A 19,862-nucleotide genomic window follows, 5' to 3' on the forward strand; every position below is an offset into this window, starting at 1 on the left:
TATATCAGAAGCACAAGAGGTATGAAGGCAATGTGTGTTGGGGAATGGGAGCTGGCTAAAGGCGGCTTCTCTTTGAGAAGAGTTGTCAAGGAATATATTTTTTCACTTGGATTCTGCTCCCATAAGAGTCAAGTACACACTGCAGAAGAAACATGATTGACACTAATGAAGTAACTGGCCTTGTTTTTCTTTGGCTTCTTCTCTTTATGAATCTGTTTTGACAATTTCTTCTGCCTTCTGACCCAATAATCATCTACAGTTGAAATGATCTGCAAGCCACATTGCACTTTACACAGGCCTCAGTTAAGCTGGCCACTTCTATTAATGACTGTATGCAGTCAGCTTTATAAGGTCATGTCAGTAACTGTCCATGGTCTACAGCTCACCAAAGTACACTGAATATGTGGCAATATTCACAGATGAATGCACAGGCCTATGGGTTCCCACACCCAGGGGTCACAGCCAAACATCGGAGTTCTAGATAAAGCTTGCCATAACACAACAACAGTACAGACAACTATTAGGTCAGAAGGATTTAAGGAAGATTTGACAGAGTCATAGAGTCAGACAGCATAGAAGCAGACTCTTCAGTCCAAATAGTCCATGCTGAAATAATCCCAAACTGAGCTAGTCCCACCTGCCTGCTCTTGGCCCATATCCCTCCAAACCTTTCCTATTCATGTCCTTATCCAAATGTCATTTAAACATTGTAATTGTACCCACATCCACCACTTCCTCAGGAAGTTCATTCCACACGCGAATCATCCTCTCTGTAAAATATTTGCCCCTCATGTTTTTTTAAAATCTTTCTCCTCTCACTTAAAAATGTGCCCCCAAGTCTTGAAATCCCCCATTTTAAGGAAAAGACAACTACCATTAACTCGATATGTAGTCCCTCTTTATTTTATACACTTCTATAAAATTGCTTCTCAACATCCTATGCTCCAATCTATCCAGCCTTTCTTTATAATTCAAACCTTCCATTCCCAGCAACATCCTGGTAAATCTCTTCTGGACCTTCACCAACAATAACATCCTTCCTATAACTGGGTGACCAGAACTGGACATAGTGTTCCAGGAGAGGCATCACCAATATCCTGTACAACCTCAACATGACTTCCCAACTCCTATACTAAAATGACTTGTATTTTGCAACCAAGGCAAGCATACTAAATACCTTGTTAACCATCCTGTCTATATGTGACATAAACTTCAAAGAATTATGTACCTGCACACTTATGTCCAACTGTTCTACAACATTACCTAAGGCCCTACTGTTGATTGTATAAACATAGAACATGGAACATAGCACATTACAGTGCAGAACAGGCTCTTTGGCCCTTGATGATTCCACAGGTCAGTGTAGTAAGATGAAGCCTGTCTAGCCTACACTGTTCCATTTTCATCCATATGTTTATCCAATAACCATTTTAATGCGCTTAGAGTTGACGAGTCCACTACTGTTGCTGGCAGTGCGTTCCATGTCCTTGTTACTCTCTGAGTAAAGAAACTACCTCTAATATCTGTCCTATATCTATCACCCCTCAATTTAAAGTTATGTCCCCTCATGATAGCCATGATCATCCAAGGAAAAAGACTCTCACTGTCCACCCTATCCAGCCCTCTGATTATCTTAAAAATCACGCAACACCAGGTTATAGTCCAACAGGTTTAATTGGAAGCACACTAGCTTTCGGAGTGACGCTCCTTCATCAGGTGATTGTGGAGGGCTCGATCGTAACACAGAATTTATAGCAAAAATTTGCAGTGTGATGTAACTGAAATTATACATTGAAGAATTGATTGTCTGTTAAGCCTTTCATCTGTTAGAATACAGTGATAGTTTCACTGTGTTACGATCGAGCCCTCCACAATCACCTGATGAAGGAGCGTCGCTCCGAAAGCTAGTGTGCTTCCAATTAAACCTGTTAGACTATAACCTGGTGTTGTGTGATTTTTAACTTTGTACACCCCGGTCCAACACCGGCATCTCCGAATTCTGATTATCTTATATGTCTCATTTAAGTTACCTCTCAACCTTCTTCTCTCCAATGAAAACAGCCTCAAGTTCCTCAGCCTTTCCTCCTAAGACCTTCTCTCCATACTAGGCAACATTCTAGTAAATCTCCTCTGCTCCCTTTTCAAAGTATCCACATCCTTCCTATAATGTCGTGGTCAGAACTGTATGCAATACTCCAAGTGCGGTCGCACCAGAAGTTTGTACAGCTGCAGCATGACCTCATGGCTCCAAAACTCAAGCTCTCTACCAATAAAAGTTAACACGCCATATGCCTTTTTAACAACCCTATCAACCTGGGTGGCAACTTTCAGGGATCTATGCACGTGGACACGAGATCTCTCTGTTCATCTACACTACCAAGAATCTTAGCATTAGCCCAGTACTCTGCATTCCTGTTGCTCCTACCAAAGTGAATCACCTCACATTTTTCTGCTTAAACTCAATTTGCCACCTCTCAGCCCAACTCTGCAGCTTATCTCTGTCACTCTGTAACCTGCAACTGACCTTAGTGTCATCCAAAGATTTACTAACCCATCATCCTACGCCCTCATCTAGATCATTTATAAAAATGACAAACAACAGTGGTCCCAAAACAGATCCTTGTGGTACACCACTACTAACTGAACTCTAGGATGAATATTTCCTATCAAGTACCACACTCTTCTTTCAACTAGCCAATTTCTGAGCCAAACTGCTATATCTCCTTCCATCCCATGCCTCCATATTTTGTGTATTAGCCTACCATGGGGAACCTTATCAAATGCCTTACTGAAATCCACATGCACCACATCAACTGCTTTACCCTCATACACCTGTTTAGTCATCATCTCAAAGAACTCAATAAGATTGGTGAGGCACGATCTACCATTCAAAAAACCATGTTGACTATCCCTATTCAATTTGTTCCTTTCTAGATGATTATAAATCCTATCTCTTTTCCAACACTTTATCCACAACCGAATTAAGGGTCACTGGACTATAATTGTCAGGGTTGTCACTACTCCCATTCTTCAACAAGGGGACGACACTTCTTATCCTTCAGTCTTCTGGCACTATTCCTGTAGACAATGACAAAGGCTTTGCAATCTCTTCCCTAGCTTCCCAGAAAATCCCAGGATAAGTCTTATCCGGTCCATGGGACTTACCTATTTTCACACTGTCCAGAATTGCTAACAGCCCTTCATTGTGAATCACAATCCAATCTAGTTTAGTAGCCTGTATCTCAGTGTTCTCCTTGACAACATTATCTTTTTCCAGTGTGAATATTGACAACAAATATTCTCGTCATTCTTTTATTCCAGATATACCTATAGAAAGCTTTTAGTATTTTCCTTGATCCTATCTGCCAATGACTTCTCATGTCCCATCCTGGCTCTTCTTAGCTCTCTCTTTAAGTCTTTCCTGGCTAACTTGTAATTCTCAATTTGTAACCCTACCCTTGTTTTTTTCATACCACAATGTAATACTTCGCATATATCTAAATTGAACTCCATCTGCCATTTTTCAGTCCATTGACTCATTTGATCAAGATCCTTTGTAATCTTAGAAAATCTTCTTCACTATTTACTATGCCATGAAGTTTGGTATTATCGGCAAACTTATTAACCATGCCTTCTGTATTCTCATCCAAATCATTTATATAAACGATTAACAAAAGAGGACCCAGAACCAATGGATAATAAGTTTGTCCACAGGGCCTCCAGTCCAAAAAGTAGCCTTCCACCACCACTCTCTGTCTCCTGCCATTAATCCCATGTGACCTAACTTTACTAATTCGTCTACCATGCTAAACCTTGTCGAAGGCTTTACCGAAATCCAAGTAAACACCATTTACTGCTCTGCCCCCATCAATCGTTTTGGTAACTTCCTCAAAAAAACTCAATCAAGTTTGTGAGACATGATTTTCCTCACACAAAACCATGTTGACTATCCTTAATCAATTTTTGCTGCTCGAAATGCCCATAAATCCTATCTTCTATAATCACCTCCAACAATTTACCCACAACCAAAGTTAGACGTGCAGGTCTATAGTTTCCCCATTTTGCTTAAAAACTTTTTTAAATGCAGGTACAATATTAGCCACCTTCCAATCATTATGCACTTTATCCATAATTATAAATGATGCAAATACTTTTGCAAGGAGTTTTGCAATTTCTTCCAATACTTCCCACAATATTCTAGGATATAGTAGGTCAGATCCTGGAGATTAATCCACCTTTATATTCTGTAAGATCGTCTGAATCTCCTCTTCTGTAATGTTAACTGTTTTTAAAGCATCAAAATTTATTTCTCTGCATTCTCTAGACTCCATTTCTTTCTCAACAGTAAAAGCCGCTGTGAAATATTCATTCAGTATCTCTTCATTTCCTGGTGTTCAACACAAAGGCAACTTCCTTGATTTTTAAGGGGCTATACCCTCTCTCTAGTTATCTTCTTGCTCTTAATGTATTTGTAGAATCACTTTGGGTTATCCTTAACCTTATCTGTGAATGCTATCCAATATCCCCTCTTTGCCTTCCTGATTTCTTTCTTAAGAATGCCTCTACAGTCTTTATATTGATTAAGCGATTAAATTGAAGCAAGTTGTTTATATCTAAAATGAGATTCTCTTTCATTCTTGATTAGAACCTCCAGTGGTCATTCCTCTATCAAATAGGTATCAGTTATTGGAACTGTTGAATGGTATTGTCTCTCCAAGGAATATGGAAGGGGCAGTCAGTTATTGAACCGTAGGAATGACACTCGTGTTATGCAGCATTTGACAAAGTTTAATAGAATTATTGTTTTAGGGGATCCCCCTGTGAGGGGGTTTCAAGCATATTGTTAAAGGTGAGATTGACAAGCCAGAAATTATTGTACACTTTGGTAGGAATGATACTTTTAGGGAAAAGTTTAAAGCAGTATAGAGTGAATTTAAGAGGTTAGGTAGAAGATTTTTAAAAAAGACCTTAAAAGTACGAATCTCTGGTTTACTTCCAATGCCAAACTCAAACAAGGGAAGGAGCAAAAGGATAAAAGATAAATCAATGGAAGAGTTGTTGTACTGTTCAGGAATTCAGACTTTTGGACAATTGGAATATCTCTTGGGATAGAAAAGACCTGTTCAAAAAGGATGGGTGAAATCTAAACTGGAAAGGGAAAAAAATGTTAGCAGGGAAATTTGCCCATTCCATTAAGGGAGATATTCTACTGATAGAGAAGGGAAGTAGACAAATTTTAAGTTGCAGAGTAAATGTAAAGATTGATGAGGAAGGTTCTGAATGTGAGGAAAGCACATCAATTAGAAAAGAAATAAGAGAGAGTCAGAGTATGTAATAACCCTGAAGAATTAAATTGCATTTATTTCAATGCAATGGGCATTGAAATAAGGCTGACAAACTCAGGGCGTGTTTAAACACATGGGATTGAGACATCATAGCTATTACAGAAACTTGGCTGAGAAATGGATGAGACTAGCAGCTGAATGTTCCAGGTTTTAGATGCTATAGAAAGGGTAGGAAAGGAGGCAAGGAAGGGGGAGGGGGGGGGGGGGGGGGGGATGGGTGTGGTGGGAGCCATTTTGAAAAAATCATCCAATCATCATATATGGATAGAAATTAGAAATAATAAAGAAAGATCACCTTTATGGGATTATACTACAGGCCCCCCAATAGAAAGAGAGAATTTGAGAAACAAATATGTGGAGAGATCGCAGACATATGTAAGCATAATGAGATTGCAATAATGAGGGAATTTTAATTTTCCAAATATTGGCTGGGCCTCCCATAGTGCCAAAGGTTTGATTAGGTTACCTACAGTGTGGAAACAGGCCCTTTGGCCCAACAGGTCCACACTGATCCTCCAAACCCATCTAGACCCATTCCTCTACCCTAAACTTACCCCCGACTAATGCACCTAACACTATGGGCAATTTAGCATGGCCAATTCACCTGACCTGCACATTTTGGATTGTGGGAGGAAACCGGAGTACCTGGAGGAAACCCACACAGACACAGGGAGAATGTAAAAACTCCACACAGACAGTTGCCCAAGGCAACTGGGTGGTGAAGAATTTTTAAAAATGTTCAAAAAAATTTTCTTTATCAATATGTGCATCTCCTACTAGAGAAGGAGCAAAACTGGACCTTCATTTGGGCAATAAATGAGGGCAAGTGACTGAAGTTAAAGTTGGGGTACTGAAGCTCATGTGGTTATTAACAACTTGCCCAAATTCTGAGATTGCTGGCTCAGGTCATGCATAAAAATGTGCAGGAAGTTCTCAGATTATCAAATGTGACCCTGAATCCTCCTCTCAAAGAAAGGACCAGTATGCTACCATTGCATAATGTTGTAGCTGTGTGAACAAAGAGGGAGATGGCAATATCAAAGGAGGTAATTTTTTTAGCAGAGGGTAGTGTATCTGTGTAATTCTTTACTGCAGAGCACTGTTGCGGTTGGGTCATTAAGGATATTCTGAGAGATTTTTAATCTGTCATGGAATTGAGGGTTATAGGAAAAAGCAGGAAAGTAGAGTTGGAGATTATTAGATCAGTTATGATCTCATTGAATGGGAGAGCAGAATCAATGGGCTGAATGTCTTATGTCTGCTCCTACATCTTATGATCTTATGGTCCACGAACAGTTACAGATATGTATTGTAGGCTCAAAGAATTTGCAGAAAACTCCTCATTAACTCATACCTTAAAGGAAGCAAGAAAATTGCAGGATGTTATCAGCTCTGGGGCATGTCACATCCAATGGTCGATGGGTTAATTTCCTAATGGTGCTACCTTTGCAATATCCTCAAGATGGCGGCGGAGTAGATGCTTCAGATGGAACTCGTCCACTCTGTCTGCTTCCCTTCTTTTCTCTCTTGTTATTTTCCTTCTCTTTTGTGTTTTTTCTTTTTCTCTCTTCTTTCCTCTCCCAGCCACGGACTCAGCACAGACCCGGCAAGGCAGCCTCCTGTGAGGGGAATGTGAGTGAGAATAAACCGGAGGTGGGTGAATTAGAGTTGGTGAAGTCAAAGTTAAAACATGTACAGAAAGAGAAAGTGTTCGGAGAGAATGCAGAAAGGAACAGTGATTTTAAAATAATACTGCAGATATTAGAGATATGAACTCTAAAAACACAGAATATTGGAGAACTGTAGCAGGTCTGGCGGCGTCTATTAAGAGAGAAAGAGAGTTAGCATTCTGTGTTTAATATGGTTCTTCTCAATGTACTGAAAAGCAAAAGTGATAATACATAGCCTAAAGTGTTATGATTGTAACAAGGTCAACCAGGTATACCTCATAGAATATGAGTTCCCTGATTCAGGCTGTTAATCTGGTCCATTCAGGCAGCCCTGGCTGACAAATAAGAACATGTGACAGACATCCTGTTCACTCTGAGGGCTGGCTCTGAGGGAGCTGGATCCATGTCAATAAGAAGCAAGATGGTGACCAGAGAAAGGGTTGGTCCACGAAAGCATAAGGAAGGAAGGTTGTGTGTCGAACCTTAGAAAATGGGTGAGATTCTCAATGATTACTTTGCATCAGTGTTCACTGAGGAACTGGAGATGATGAATGCTGAGATTAGAGATAGAAGTTTGTTTACTCTGGATCATGTTAACATAAGGAGGGAAGATGTCTAGGTAGGTTGAAGGATACTAAGGTGGACAAATCCCCAGGACTGGATGGGGTATATCACAGGTTGCTCAGGGAGGCGAGACAGGAAATAGCTAGAGCCCTGACAGATATCTTTGAAGCATCTTTAAAACCACGTGAGGTGCTGGAAGATTGGAGGGCTGCTCATGTTGTCCCCCTGTATAAGAAGAAGAGTAGTAGAGATATTCCAGGTAACTACAGACCAGTGAGCCATGATGTCAGTGGTGGGAAAGTTGCTGGAGAAGGTGCTGAGGGATAAAATCTATTTATATTTTAAAAACAAAGGGCTTATCGGTGATAGGCAACATGGTTTTGTGCGGGGAAGATCGTACCTTACCAACTTAATAGAGTTCTTTGAGGAAGTGACCAAGTTGATAGATGAAAGGAAGGGCTGTAGATGTCATATACATGGACTTTAGTAAGGCGTTTGATGAGGTTCCCCATGGTAAAGTAATGGAGAAATTGAAATCACATGGTGTGCAGGCTGTTCTCGCTAGGTGGTTATAGAACTGGTTGAGCAACAGGAGACAGAGAGTAGTAGTTGAAGGGAGTTTCTCAAAATGGAGAAAGGTGATCAGTGGTGTTTCACAGGGATCAGTGTTGGGACCACTGTTGTTTGTAATATACCTACATGATCTGGAAGAGGGCATTGTTGGTCTGATCAGTAAGTTTGCAGATGACACAAAGATTGGTGGAGTAGCAGAAAGCATAGGGGACTGTCAAAGAATACAGAAGAATATAGATAGACTGGAGAGTTGGGCGGAGAAGTGGCAGTTGGAGTGCAATCCAGGCAAATGTGAGGTGATGCATTTTGGGAAGTCTAATTCTAGAGCGAACTATACTGTAAATGGAAGAGTCTTGGGATAATTTGATGAGCAGAGAGATCTGGGAGTTCAGGTCTATTATACCCTGAAGGTGGCTGAACAGGTGGATAGAGTGGTCAAGAAGGCATATGGTATGCTTGCCTTCATCAGATGGGGTATTGAACATAAGAACTGGTGGATCATGTTAAAATTGTACAAGACATTGGTTCTGCCGTATTTAGAATACCGTGTACAGTTCTGGTCGCCACATTACGAAAGGTATGTGGACGCTTTGGAGACCGTGCAGAGAAGGTTAGGATTGTTTTCATTAGAAAAAAGGAGATTGAGGGGGGACCTCATTGAGGTCTATAAAATCATGAAGGGTATAGACAGGGGTAGATAGAGATAATCTTTTTCCCAGGGTGAAGGATTCAATAACAAGATGTTACGCGTTCAAGGTGAGAGGTGAAAAGTTTAAGGGGTATATACATGGCAAGTACTTTACACAGAGCGTGGTAGATGCCTAGAACACATTGCCAGCAGAGGTAGTAGAAGCAGACATGGTAGATTCATTTATGGTGCGTCTGGACAGATGCATGAGTAGGTGGGGAGCAGAGGGATCCAGATGTTTAGGAATTGGGCGATAGGTTTAGATAGTGGATTTGGATCGGCTCAGGCTTGGAGGGCCAAAGGGCCTGTTCCTGGGCTGTAAATTTTCTTTGTTCTCTGCTCTTTGACTCTCCACATGTAAATATTGGATGACTTAGTGACAAGATACTGGCCTCGGCAGAGTTATTTCATGAAGGAATGAACATCCACATATGATAATTCTTTTTCCAGGCAAGAGAAGTTGATTAGACATCCTTAACAATTAAGTTATTAGAAGAACTGTTAATTAAAAATGTTGACTTTCTGTCACAAGTGTGATGGGTACTTAATCAGCAAGTGCAATAAGTTCATGATAACAAGCTTGAGGTAGAGATTGTGGTATTACTTTTGATGTTCATGGAGCAATGGTGCAAAATGCCCTCACACTTGTGACAAATCACATTATGCAGCAATTGTCACTACACCAAGTTTGTCTGCAGTTGGGTTCATGAACTGTAAAATTGGATTTTCTTTTGACTTTCTTCAGTTTTTCTCATTGTATAATTTATCTTTCATTCACTCATGGAATGTGGGTGTCACTAACTGTGCCAACATGTATTGATCCTTTTATCATGAGTTGCCCTTGAGAAGGTGATCTGAGCTGCCTTTTTAAACTGTTATAGTCCATGTGTTGTAGCTGGAATCACAATGCTGTTAGGGAGAGAATTCCAAGATTTTGATCTAACGACACTGAAGGAATGGATGTATATTTTGAAGTTAGGATGGTGAATGGCTTGGAATAGATCTTGAGGTGGTGTTCCCATATGCAGGTCAGATGGATTGGCCATGCTAAATTGCCCATAGTGTTAGGTGATTTAGTCAGAGGGAAATGAGTCTGGGTGGGTGTGGATTTGTTGAGTCAGAGGGCCTGTTTCCACACTGTAGGGACTCTAATCTGTTGCTCCTATTAGATTAGATTACATTAGATTACATTACAGTGTGGAAACAGGCCCTTCGGCCCAACAAGTCCACACCGACCCGCCAAAGCACAACCCACCCATACCCCTACATTTACCCCTTACCTAACACTACGGGCAATTTAGCATGGCCAATTCATCTGACCTGCACATCTTTGGACTGTGGGAGGAAACCGGAGCACCCGGAGGAAACCCACGCAGACACGGGGAGAATGTGTAAACTCCACAGTCAGTCACCTGAGGCGGGAATTGAAGCCGGGTCTCCGGCGCTGTGAGGCAGCAGTGCTAACCACTGTGCCACCGTGCCGCCCATCCATCCTATCCATCCAGTGGTCATGGGTTTGAAAGATTATAGAACATAGAACATAGAACAATACAGCACAGAACAGGCCCTTCGGCCCACGATGTTGTGCCGAACTTCTAACCTAGATTAAATATCCATCCATGTACCTATCCAAATGCCGCTTAAAGGTCGCCAATGATTCCGACTCTACCACTCCCACGGGCAGCGCATTCCATGCCCCCACCACTCTCTGGGTAAAGAACCCACCCCTGACATCTCCTCTATACCTTCCACCCTTCACCTTAAATTTATGTCCCCTTGTAACACTCTGTTGTACCCGGGGAAAAAGTTTCTGACTGTCTACTCTATCTATTCCTCTGATCATCTTATAAACCTCTATCAAGTCACCCCTCATCCTTCGCCGTTCCAACGAGAAAAGGCCGAGAACTCTCAACCTATCCTCGTACGACTTCCTCTCCATTCCAGGCAACATCCTGGTAAATCTTCTCTGCACCCTCTCCAAAGCTTCCACATCTTTCCTAAAGTGACGCGACCAGAACTGCACACAGTACTCCAACTGTGGCCTAACCAAAGTCCTGTACAGCTGCAACATCACTTCACGACTCTTGAATTCAATCCCTCTGCTAATGAACGATAATACTCCATAGGCCTTCTTACAAACTCTATCCACCTGAGTGGCAACCTTCAAAGATCTATGTACATAGACCCCAAGATCCCTCTGTTCCTCCACCTGACTAAGAACCCTACCATTAACCCTGTATTCCGCATTCTTATTTGTTCTTCCAAAATGGACAACCTCACACTTGGCAGGGTTGAACTCCATCTGCCACTCCTCAGCCCAGCTCTGCATCATATCTAAGTCCCTCTGCAGCCGACAACAGCCCTCCTCACTGTCCACAACTCCACCTATCTTCGTATCATCTGCAAATTTACTGACCCACCCTTCGACTCCCTCATCTAAGTCATTAATAAAAATTACAAACAGCAGAGGACCCAGAACTGATCCCTGCGGAACTCCACTTGTAACTGGGCTCCAGGCTGAATATTTACCATCTACCACCACTCTCTGCCTTCGACCGGTTAGCCAGTTTTCTATCCAATTGGCCAAATTTCCCTCTATCCCATGCCTCCTGACTTTCCGCATAAGCCTACCATGGGGAACCTTATCAAATGCCTTACTAAAATCCATGTACACTACATCCACTGCTCTACCCTCATCCACATGCTTGGTCACCTCCTCGAAGAATTCAATAAGACTTGTAAGGCAAGACCTACCCTTCACAAATCCGTGCTGGCTGTCCCTAATCAAGCAGTGTCTTTCCAGATACTCATAAATCCTATCCCTCAGTACCCTTTCCATTACTTTGCCTACCACAGAAGTAAGACTAACAGGCCTGTAATTCCTGGGGTTATCCCTATTCCCTTTTTTGAACAGGGGCACAACATTCGCTACTCTCCAGTCCCCTGGTACCACCCCCGTTGCCAGTGAAGACGAGAAGATCATTGCCAACGGTACTGCAATTTCCTCTCTTGCTTCCCACATAATCCTAGGATATATCCCGTCAGGCGCGGGGGACTTGTCTATCCTCAAGTTGTTCAAAATGTCCAACACATCTTCCTTCCTAACAGGTATCTCTTCTAGCTTACCAGTCCATTTCACACTCTCCTCTTCTACAATACGGTCCCTCTCGTTCGTAAATACTGAAGAGAAGTACTTGTTCAAGACCTCTCCTATCTCTTCCGACTCAATACACAGTCTCCCACTACTGTCCTTGATCGGACCTACCCTCGTTCTCGTCATTCTCAGGTTTCTCACATACGCATAAAATGCCTTGGGGTTATCCTTGATCCTATCCGCCAACGATTTTTCATGCCCTCTCTTAGCTCTCCTAATCCCTTTCTTCAGGTCCCTTCTGGCTATCCTGTATCCCTCCACTGCTCTGTCTGAATCCTGTTTCCTCAACCTTATGTAAGCCTCCTTCTTCCTCTTTACCAGACATTCAACCTCTCCCTCACACGACCATTTCTTTCCTGCCTGATAGGTACATACATATCATGGACACGTCATATCTGCTCTTTGAAAAAGTTCCACATTTCCACCACATCCTTCCCTGACAGCCTATGCTCCCAACGTATGCTCCTCAAATCCTGCCTTACAGCATCGTAATTTCCCTTCCCCCAATTATAAAATCTACCTTGTTGTGCGCACCTATCTCTCTCCATAACCAAGGTGAAAGTCACAGAATTGTGGTCACCATCACCAAAATGTTCACCCACTAACAAGCCCACCACTTGTCCCGGTTCATTACCGAGTACCAAATCCAATATGGCCTCCCCTCTGGTTGGACAATTTACATACTGCGTTAGAAAAGCTTCCTGGACACACTGCACAAACACCGCCCCATCCAATCTACTTGATCTAAAGAGCTTCCAATCAATATTTGGGAAGTTGAAGTCGCCCAAGACTATGACCCTGTGGCTTCTGCACCTTTCCAAAATCTGTTTCCCAATCTGTTTCTCCACATCTCTGCTGCTATTGGGGGGCCTATAGTAAACACCCAACAAGGTGACTGCACCTTTCCTATTTCTGACTTCAGCCCATACTACCTCCAGAGGCAGATCCCCCTCAAACTTCCTTTCTGCAGCCATTATACCATTTCTAATTAGCAATGCCACCCCCCCCCCCTCCTTTTTTCCCACCCTCCCTAATCTTACTGAAACACCTGTAACCAGGAACCTCCAACAGCCATTCCTGTCCCTCATCTATCCACGTTTCCGTGATGGCCACAACATCGTAGTCCCAGGTACCAATCCACGCCTTAAGTTCACCCACCTTATTTCTGATACTCCTTGCGTTGAAGTATACGCACTTGAGCCCATCTCTGTGTCCGCAAGTAGTCCCTGTCAGTGCTACCTTCTCCACAGCCTCCCTACAGTCTTGGGCATCCTGACACACAGCTAGCTTACTTGCTGGACTACAAGTCCGGATCCCATCCCCCTGCCAAATTAGTTTAAACCCTCCCGAAGAGTGCTAGCAAACCTACCCCCCAGAATATTGGTGCCCTTCTGGTTCAGGTGCAACCCGTCCTGTTTGTACAGGTCCCACCTTCCCCAGAATGCAGTCCAATTGTCCAAATATCTGAAGCCCTCCCTCCTACACCAGCCTTGCAGCCACGTGTTCAACTGCACTCTCTCCCTATTCTTTGCCTCACAGTCACGTGGCACCGGCAACAACCCAGAGATGACGACTCTGTCTGTCCTAGCTTTTAGCTTCCAGCCTAACTCCTTGAGCTCTTGAATGACCTCCCCATCCCTCTTCCTACCTATGTCGTTGGTGCCAATGTGTACCACGACTTCTGGCTGCACACCCTCCCCCTTAAGGATTCTGAAGACACGGTCTGAGACGTCTCGGACCCGAGCACCTGGGAGGCAACAAACCATCCGTGAGTCTTGCCCATGTCCACAGAACCGCCTGTCCGTCCCTCTAACTAGAGAGTCCCCTATAACTAGCGCTCTCCTCCTCTCCCCCTTTCCCTTCTGAGTCTCAGAGCCACAGACCCCTTCCATGCAGCTTACACCTGCAACGCTGTCCCCCCCAACAGTTTCCAAAGCTGTATACTTATTTTTTAGGGGAACGACCACAGGGGAACCCTACACTGCCTGCTTCTTCCCCTTCCCACCTCTAACTGTTACCCAGCTACCTCTGTTCTCCGGCGTAACTATGTCCCTGTAGCTTCTATCAATCACCCTCTCAGCCTCTCGAATAATCCTCAGTTCATCCAACTCCAGTTCCAGTTCCCTAACTCGTTCGGTGAGGATCAGGATCTGACTGCATTTCCTGCAGACGAAGTCGGCAGGAGTATCGGTGGTCACCCCTACCTCAAACATCCTGCAGGAGGAACATTCCACCGCCTGCGCTGCCATGACTGTACACTTTCTCCAAAAACAAGAACACTGAGTCAATAACACTGAGTCACTTACCTGTGGACTTTAAAGTTAGGTTAGAGGAGGAGGTTGGGAGGGAGGCCCTACGGAAGTAGGACCTGGGGTCTAGAACACACCCACTCAAATACTAATCACTTACCTTCCCAGCTATGCGCCCCAACCTCACTTCCGCTGCTCCCACTCAAATGACCGTTGGTGATTAAAGGGTGAGTATTTATACTCACAGTTCTCCTTCCCGGCTGCCCCTCTGTTTGCCGTCACTTCCTCTGCTGCTCCCGCTCTTTTTGTGAAGAGAGAAAAAAAAAACACCGCTGCCCGCTACAGGTAAGTAATTTTGAAACAAACTGTCTTACCTTAGCTGTAGTCTCCCGGGTTCGCCTTTACTCGGCCGCTGCTCCCACTCAAATTATTGAAGAAGACTTCGTGCATTTTTGCAGTGCATCTTGTAGATGGTACACACAGCTGCTACTGAGCATTATTGGTTGAGGGAGTGAATGTTCGTGGCTGGGGTGCCAATCAAATGGGCTGTTTTGTCCTGGATGGTGTCAATCTTCTTGAGTGTTGTTGGAGCTGTACCAGGCAAGTGAAGATAATTCCATCAGATCTTGACTTGTGTCTTGTAGATGGTGGACAAGCTTTATGGAGACGGGAGGTGAGTTACATGCTGCAGGATTCCTAACCTCTGAACTGCTTTTATGGCCACAGAATTCAATTTAGTGCATAAATGCAGAATTGCAGGATTGCTGCAGTGTGAAAAAAGGTTTTAAAACATACTAGCAACAATGTTTTATTCTTAAACAGGATCAAAAATTAGATTATGACACAATGTGGGTGACATGGTGGCTCAGTGGTTAGCACTGCTGCCTTACAGTGCCAGGGAGCCGGGTTCAATTCCAGCCTTGGATGACTGTCTGTGTGGTGTTTGCGCATTTTCCCTGTGTCTGTGTGAGTTTCCTCCCACAATCCAAAGATGTGCAGGTCAGGTGAATTGGCCATGCTAAATCGCCCATAATGTTAGGTGTATTTGTTATGGGTAATTGTGGGAAATGTGTCTGGGTGGGCTACTCTTCAGAGGGTTGGTGTGGACTTGTTAGGTCAAAGAGCCTGTTTCCATACTGTAGTGAACCTAATCTAAAATTGATGGAAGTTACTAAATCAAAAAGCAATACAAGTATTAACTGCAACACAGGTAGGAAGATTTTTTTTAAATTCACTCATGGGATGTGGGTGTCACTGATTAGCCAGCAATTGTGAGTATCCTCCATTGTATTTTGTGGCACTATCACCATGCTAAATCAGACAGATTCGAACAGATGTAGCAGGATTGGGCATCCATGAGGTGTTGTGGGCCATTAATAGCAGCAAACTTGTACTCCAGCAACATTCTGCAACCTCATGATTCAGCATATGCCCTATCCAACCATCACCATCAAGCGAGGGGAATCAACCGCAGCTTGATGGAGAGTGCAGCTGGGCATGTCAGAATCAGCACCAGGCATACCTAAAAATGAGGTGTCAATCTAGTGCAGCTATCAAAGGACTGCTTGAATGCCAAAGCCTTTCATTCTTTCCTTTTTGAAAACTCTCTACCTCTGATAATACTTTGAATTCTGTCAAAATTATGTTTTACAGAATCTTATACTGATCAAAATGAAGATGGTTGTCATCCCAAAACTGTTGTGTGGTTCTTCCATATTAAATGCCTTTTAGTGAAGGTAATTAAGTTTTGACTATCTCGGCCATTAGTTGGGAGTGTGGTGATGGAAAAGGTCAGCTGGTCAGGCAGCATCCAAGGAGCAGGAGAATAGACATTTCACCATAAGCCCTTCAACATAATTCCTGATGAAGGGCTTGTGCCTGAAATGTCGATTCTCCTGCTCCTTGGATGCTGCCTGACCTACCGTGCTTTTCCAGTGCCACACTCTCGACTCTGATCTTCAAGCATCTGCAGTTCTCACTTGCTCCTATCTCAGCCATTTGTTTGGATAAGTTCTTGTTGTTGGGTTATAGTGAACTAGGGAGAACTGTTCACATGTGCATGGCTGCCATTGTTGGAGAGTACGGTTTACTCTTGAAAATGGTGCTTGACTTTCAAAGAGGTATCTTGGTATTTACTCCTGGGATAAGAACAGTCTTGTCTAAATACTAGCTTAATTCCCAAGGATGGTCTCTTGGTTTGGGAGCCAATTTCAGGACTTGATATCCATTTTAAAGACAGGTTAGCTGTCCTTGTACACTATGTAACATCATTATTATACAGACCGTGACATAGATTGTCTCTTCCTTGCCATAAATTGATTATTGATTTGCACATTAATAACAGTGATTATTTAATCAGAAAACACCTATCATTTCAGCAGGATTTAGCCCAATGTTTTTTCGTGTCAACAAACAATGCCAGCTGTAGAATGATAACGATATGTGTAAAGGTGTTTTCTGTGCTGGAAAAACACAGTTTTTACATTAAATGAGAGATATTTGTGCTGGGAAAGCCCTCTTTTACACTAAGTTAGTGATATTTTTACTAGAGAATGTCCGTTTTACGCTAAGGGAGTGATATCTGTGCTGGAGATACCGAGTTTTACACAGCGTGTCGTACTTGTGCTGGGAAAGTGTATTTTACACTGAGTGGTATCTGCTGGAGGTGGTCTCTGTATTCGTTAGCATCTTGGCACTGTTGAGGGAGTCTTGCCCTTCTTTCTTCTGTTGTGTGATATATGAAGAAGCTGCACTGTCTATCTTCCTCCAGTGACTATTTATTTGGTGCATGTTAAACTGAAGGCGTTGATGATTCACAGCGACCTGTCCGGTCGCCTCTCAATTCGGTGGGAGGGTCTGCAGAGACCGCCCGATCGATGAACTAAATAAGGAGACAGTCGGGGCTGTTCTTGCTTAATGGCCAGCGGTGCTATCGCCACTAGGCTGCCCACAACCGTTCTTTCACCGAAGTGATTCAGCGTCCTCAACCGTTCTTACTCACCGAGGAATCCTGCCACAAGGTAAACCTTCTTTTCGTGTATCTCTGCAGGCGAATTCGATCACCGAAGCGAACTGGCACCTGTCCTAAAGTTGGACTTTCCTTTTTTCGGGAACTAGTTTTGTGTTTGAGCTAGAGACTGTCGCTCTGCTCAGTAACAGTTTGAAGCTTTGCAGTGCCCTGCAGATGGGGTATTAGCAAAACAGGAGGCAAGTTCTGTAATCCAAGCTCACGAGAAACTGTGAGCTTGATTTCATTGACAAGTTATCAGTATCCAATTTTATTTAGCAAGCTGAGATTCTTTCAAGTAGTTACGAAATACTGTAATTTCATTTTTTCGCTCATTCACCAGCTTTGGTTCGCAGTGAAGTCATCACCATTGCGTGCCGAATGATTATAAAACATAATTTGCAGTTTTGGCATCTCAGCTCTTCCCTCTAGATGCACTTTAGCCAGTTTATACAGAGTGGACAAGCACCAGCGTGAGTGGGTCTGAAAAGGGAGGATGATGTCTTTATTTTAAAAGTGGCACCAAGTATGAATTGGGTGTCAGGCGAGTATTTCCGTGCAAACTTTGGCAGTCGCAGACTCGTTCCCCCCACCTCCGCTGCACAGATGTGGTTGTCAGTCTAGGATCTCATGTTCTGAGCACCCACCCAACCCGCACCCCCAACACCCCCTCCCCCCCTTCCGGTTACATGCAATGAGTAGTGGCACCCAGCGCTCTTATTGCCTGGGTTATATTTTTAAAACGTTTCATTGAGAAATCTTTCAACAGATTGGCATGTAAGGGAGCTGGCTGCTGAACCAGGAAACAGAAAGCAAAACTCTGGACTGAAAATAGATGACTTATGAATGCAAATAGGTTATTTAAATGAAAACAAAGTACTACAGATATTGGAGATGTGAAGTTTGAGAAAGTGCTGGAGAGATCCAGCAGGTCTGGCAGCATCTGTGGAGAGAGAAAGTTTTTTTTTTATTTGGGGGTGTGACCAGTAGAGTAGATAAGAGTGACTAAGGTGATGTTTCGTATCTGGAGTTTCAAAAGACTTTTGGCAAGGTCCCACACAAGAGATTAGTAAGCAAAATTGAAGCTTCTGGTATCGGAGGTAATGTATTGACATGAATAGAGAAATGGTTGGCAAACAGGAAGCAGAGAATTGGACTAAATAGGTCATTTTCAGTCTGACAGGGTGCCGCAGGGTTCAGTGCTGGAATCTCAGCTCTTCACAATATGCATTAATGATTTGGATGAAGGAATTGAATGCCATATCTCCAAATTTGCAGATGACACTAAGTTGGTGGCAGTGTGCGCTTTGAGAAGGATGCTACGAGGCTGCAGGGTAACTTGGACAAATACTTGGCACCAGCAATATAATGAGGATAAATATAAGATTATTCACTTTGGTCATAAAAACAGGAAGGCAGATTATTATCTGAATGGTGGCAGTTTAGGAAACGGTGAGGTGCAACGAGACCTGGGTGTCATGGTGGAACAATGACATGCAGGTTGACATGCAGGTGCAGCAGGCAGTGAAGAATGCTAATGGATTTTGTTCTTCATAGTGAGAGGATTTGAGTATAAGAATAAGGATGCCTTGCTGCAGTTATACAAGGCCTTATGTGCAGTTTTGGTCTTCTAGTCTGAGAAAGGACATTCTTTCTATTGTGGGAATCCAGCAATGGTTCATCAGACTGATTCCTGGGATGGCAGGACTGATATACGAGGAATGACTGGGTTGACTGGGCTGGTATTCACTGGAATTTAGTAGAATGAAGGAGAGTCTCATAGAAACATATAACATCCTAATGAGACTGGACAGGCGAGATGCAGGAAAAATGTTCCCGATGTTGGCAGAAGTCCAGAACAAGGGGTTCCAGTCTAAGAATAAGGGGTAAGCCATTCAGGACTTAGATGAGGAAGAATTCCTTCACTCAGAGAATCTGTGGAATTCTCTATCACAGGAAGCTGCTGGGGCCAGTTCATTAGATATATTCAAGAGGGAGCTGGATGTGGCTAAATGAATCAAGGTGTATGGGGAGAGAGTGGGAATAAGATGCTGAGGTTGCATGGTCAGCCACGATTTTATTGAATGGTGGTACAGGCTCAAAGGGCCAAATGGCAAGAGCCTGCACTTATTTTCAATGTTTTTACGTTTAACAACTCTCCCGTATGATTTAGAGCACAAAAATCTAGAGCAAAATAGTGGTGTTAAACAGGAACAGAGACTATTTGAACGAGGTACAGATGGAAACCATAAATTAGAGAGGGATACATGTTAGAATGAGTGAAAAAGGAGGAATGGCAGATGGAGTATAAAGGGGATTGAGAAAGCAGGTGATTCAAGGTATAACTGTGAGCGAGCATGGCTGAGGACACAAGAGGGGAAGTTAGTCCCTTTAATTGAGGGCATGGATTATCTGTAAATGGCAATCAAAGGGCAAGGAAGGGCACATTGAAGAGACCTGGTGTTGAATGGGAACAATGCAATGAAAGGAGAGAGGGTTCTGTGGGCAAAATGTGTGAGGAGGAGTGAGTGCTACAGCAGGAAAGCAAGTCATTTTGTCCAGTTCTCTGTCTCCCATTGAGCCTTTCAGTCTAAGTGCTGTTGACTGACTGG

At 43.2% G+C, this 19,862-nt stretch overlaps 1 protein-coding gene across 3 annotated transcripts in view; it reads left to right on the plus strand.

The window, feature by feature from the left end:
* The first annotated feature begins 17,067 nt into the window (after positions 1–17,067).
* Positions 17,068–19,862, plus strand: part of col19a1 (collagen, type XIX, alpha 1) — a 422,382-nt gene continuing 419,587 nt past the window's right edge. For all 3 annotated transcript variants that reach the window (XM_087979446.1, XM_087979452.1, XM_087979458.1), the window contains exon 1: positions 17,068–17,263. The gene's annotated coding sequence lies outside the window, so the exon portion shown is untranslated. The remainder of the gene's footprint in view (positions 17,264–19,862) is intronic.

This window comes from Chiloscyllium plagiosum, unplaced genomic scaffold, assembly GCF_037043375.1.
Source record: "Chiloscyllium plagiosum isolate Xiang-an unplaced genomic scaffold, Cpla_swu_hap1 HiC_scaffold_3, whole genome shotgun sequence".
NCBI classification, from domain to species: domain Eukaryota; kingdom Metazoa; phylum Chordata; class Chondrichthyes; order Orectolobiformes; family Hemiscylliidae; genus Chiloscyllium; species Chiloscyllium plagiosum.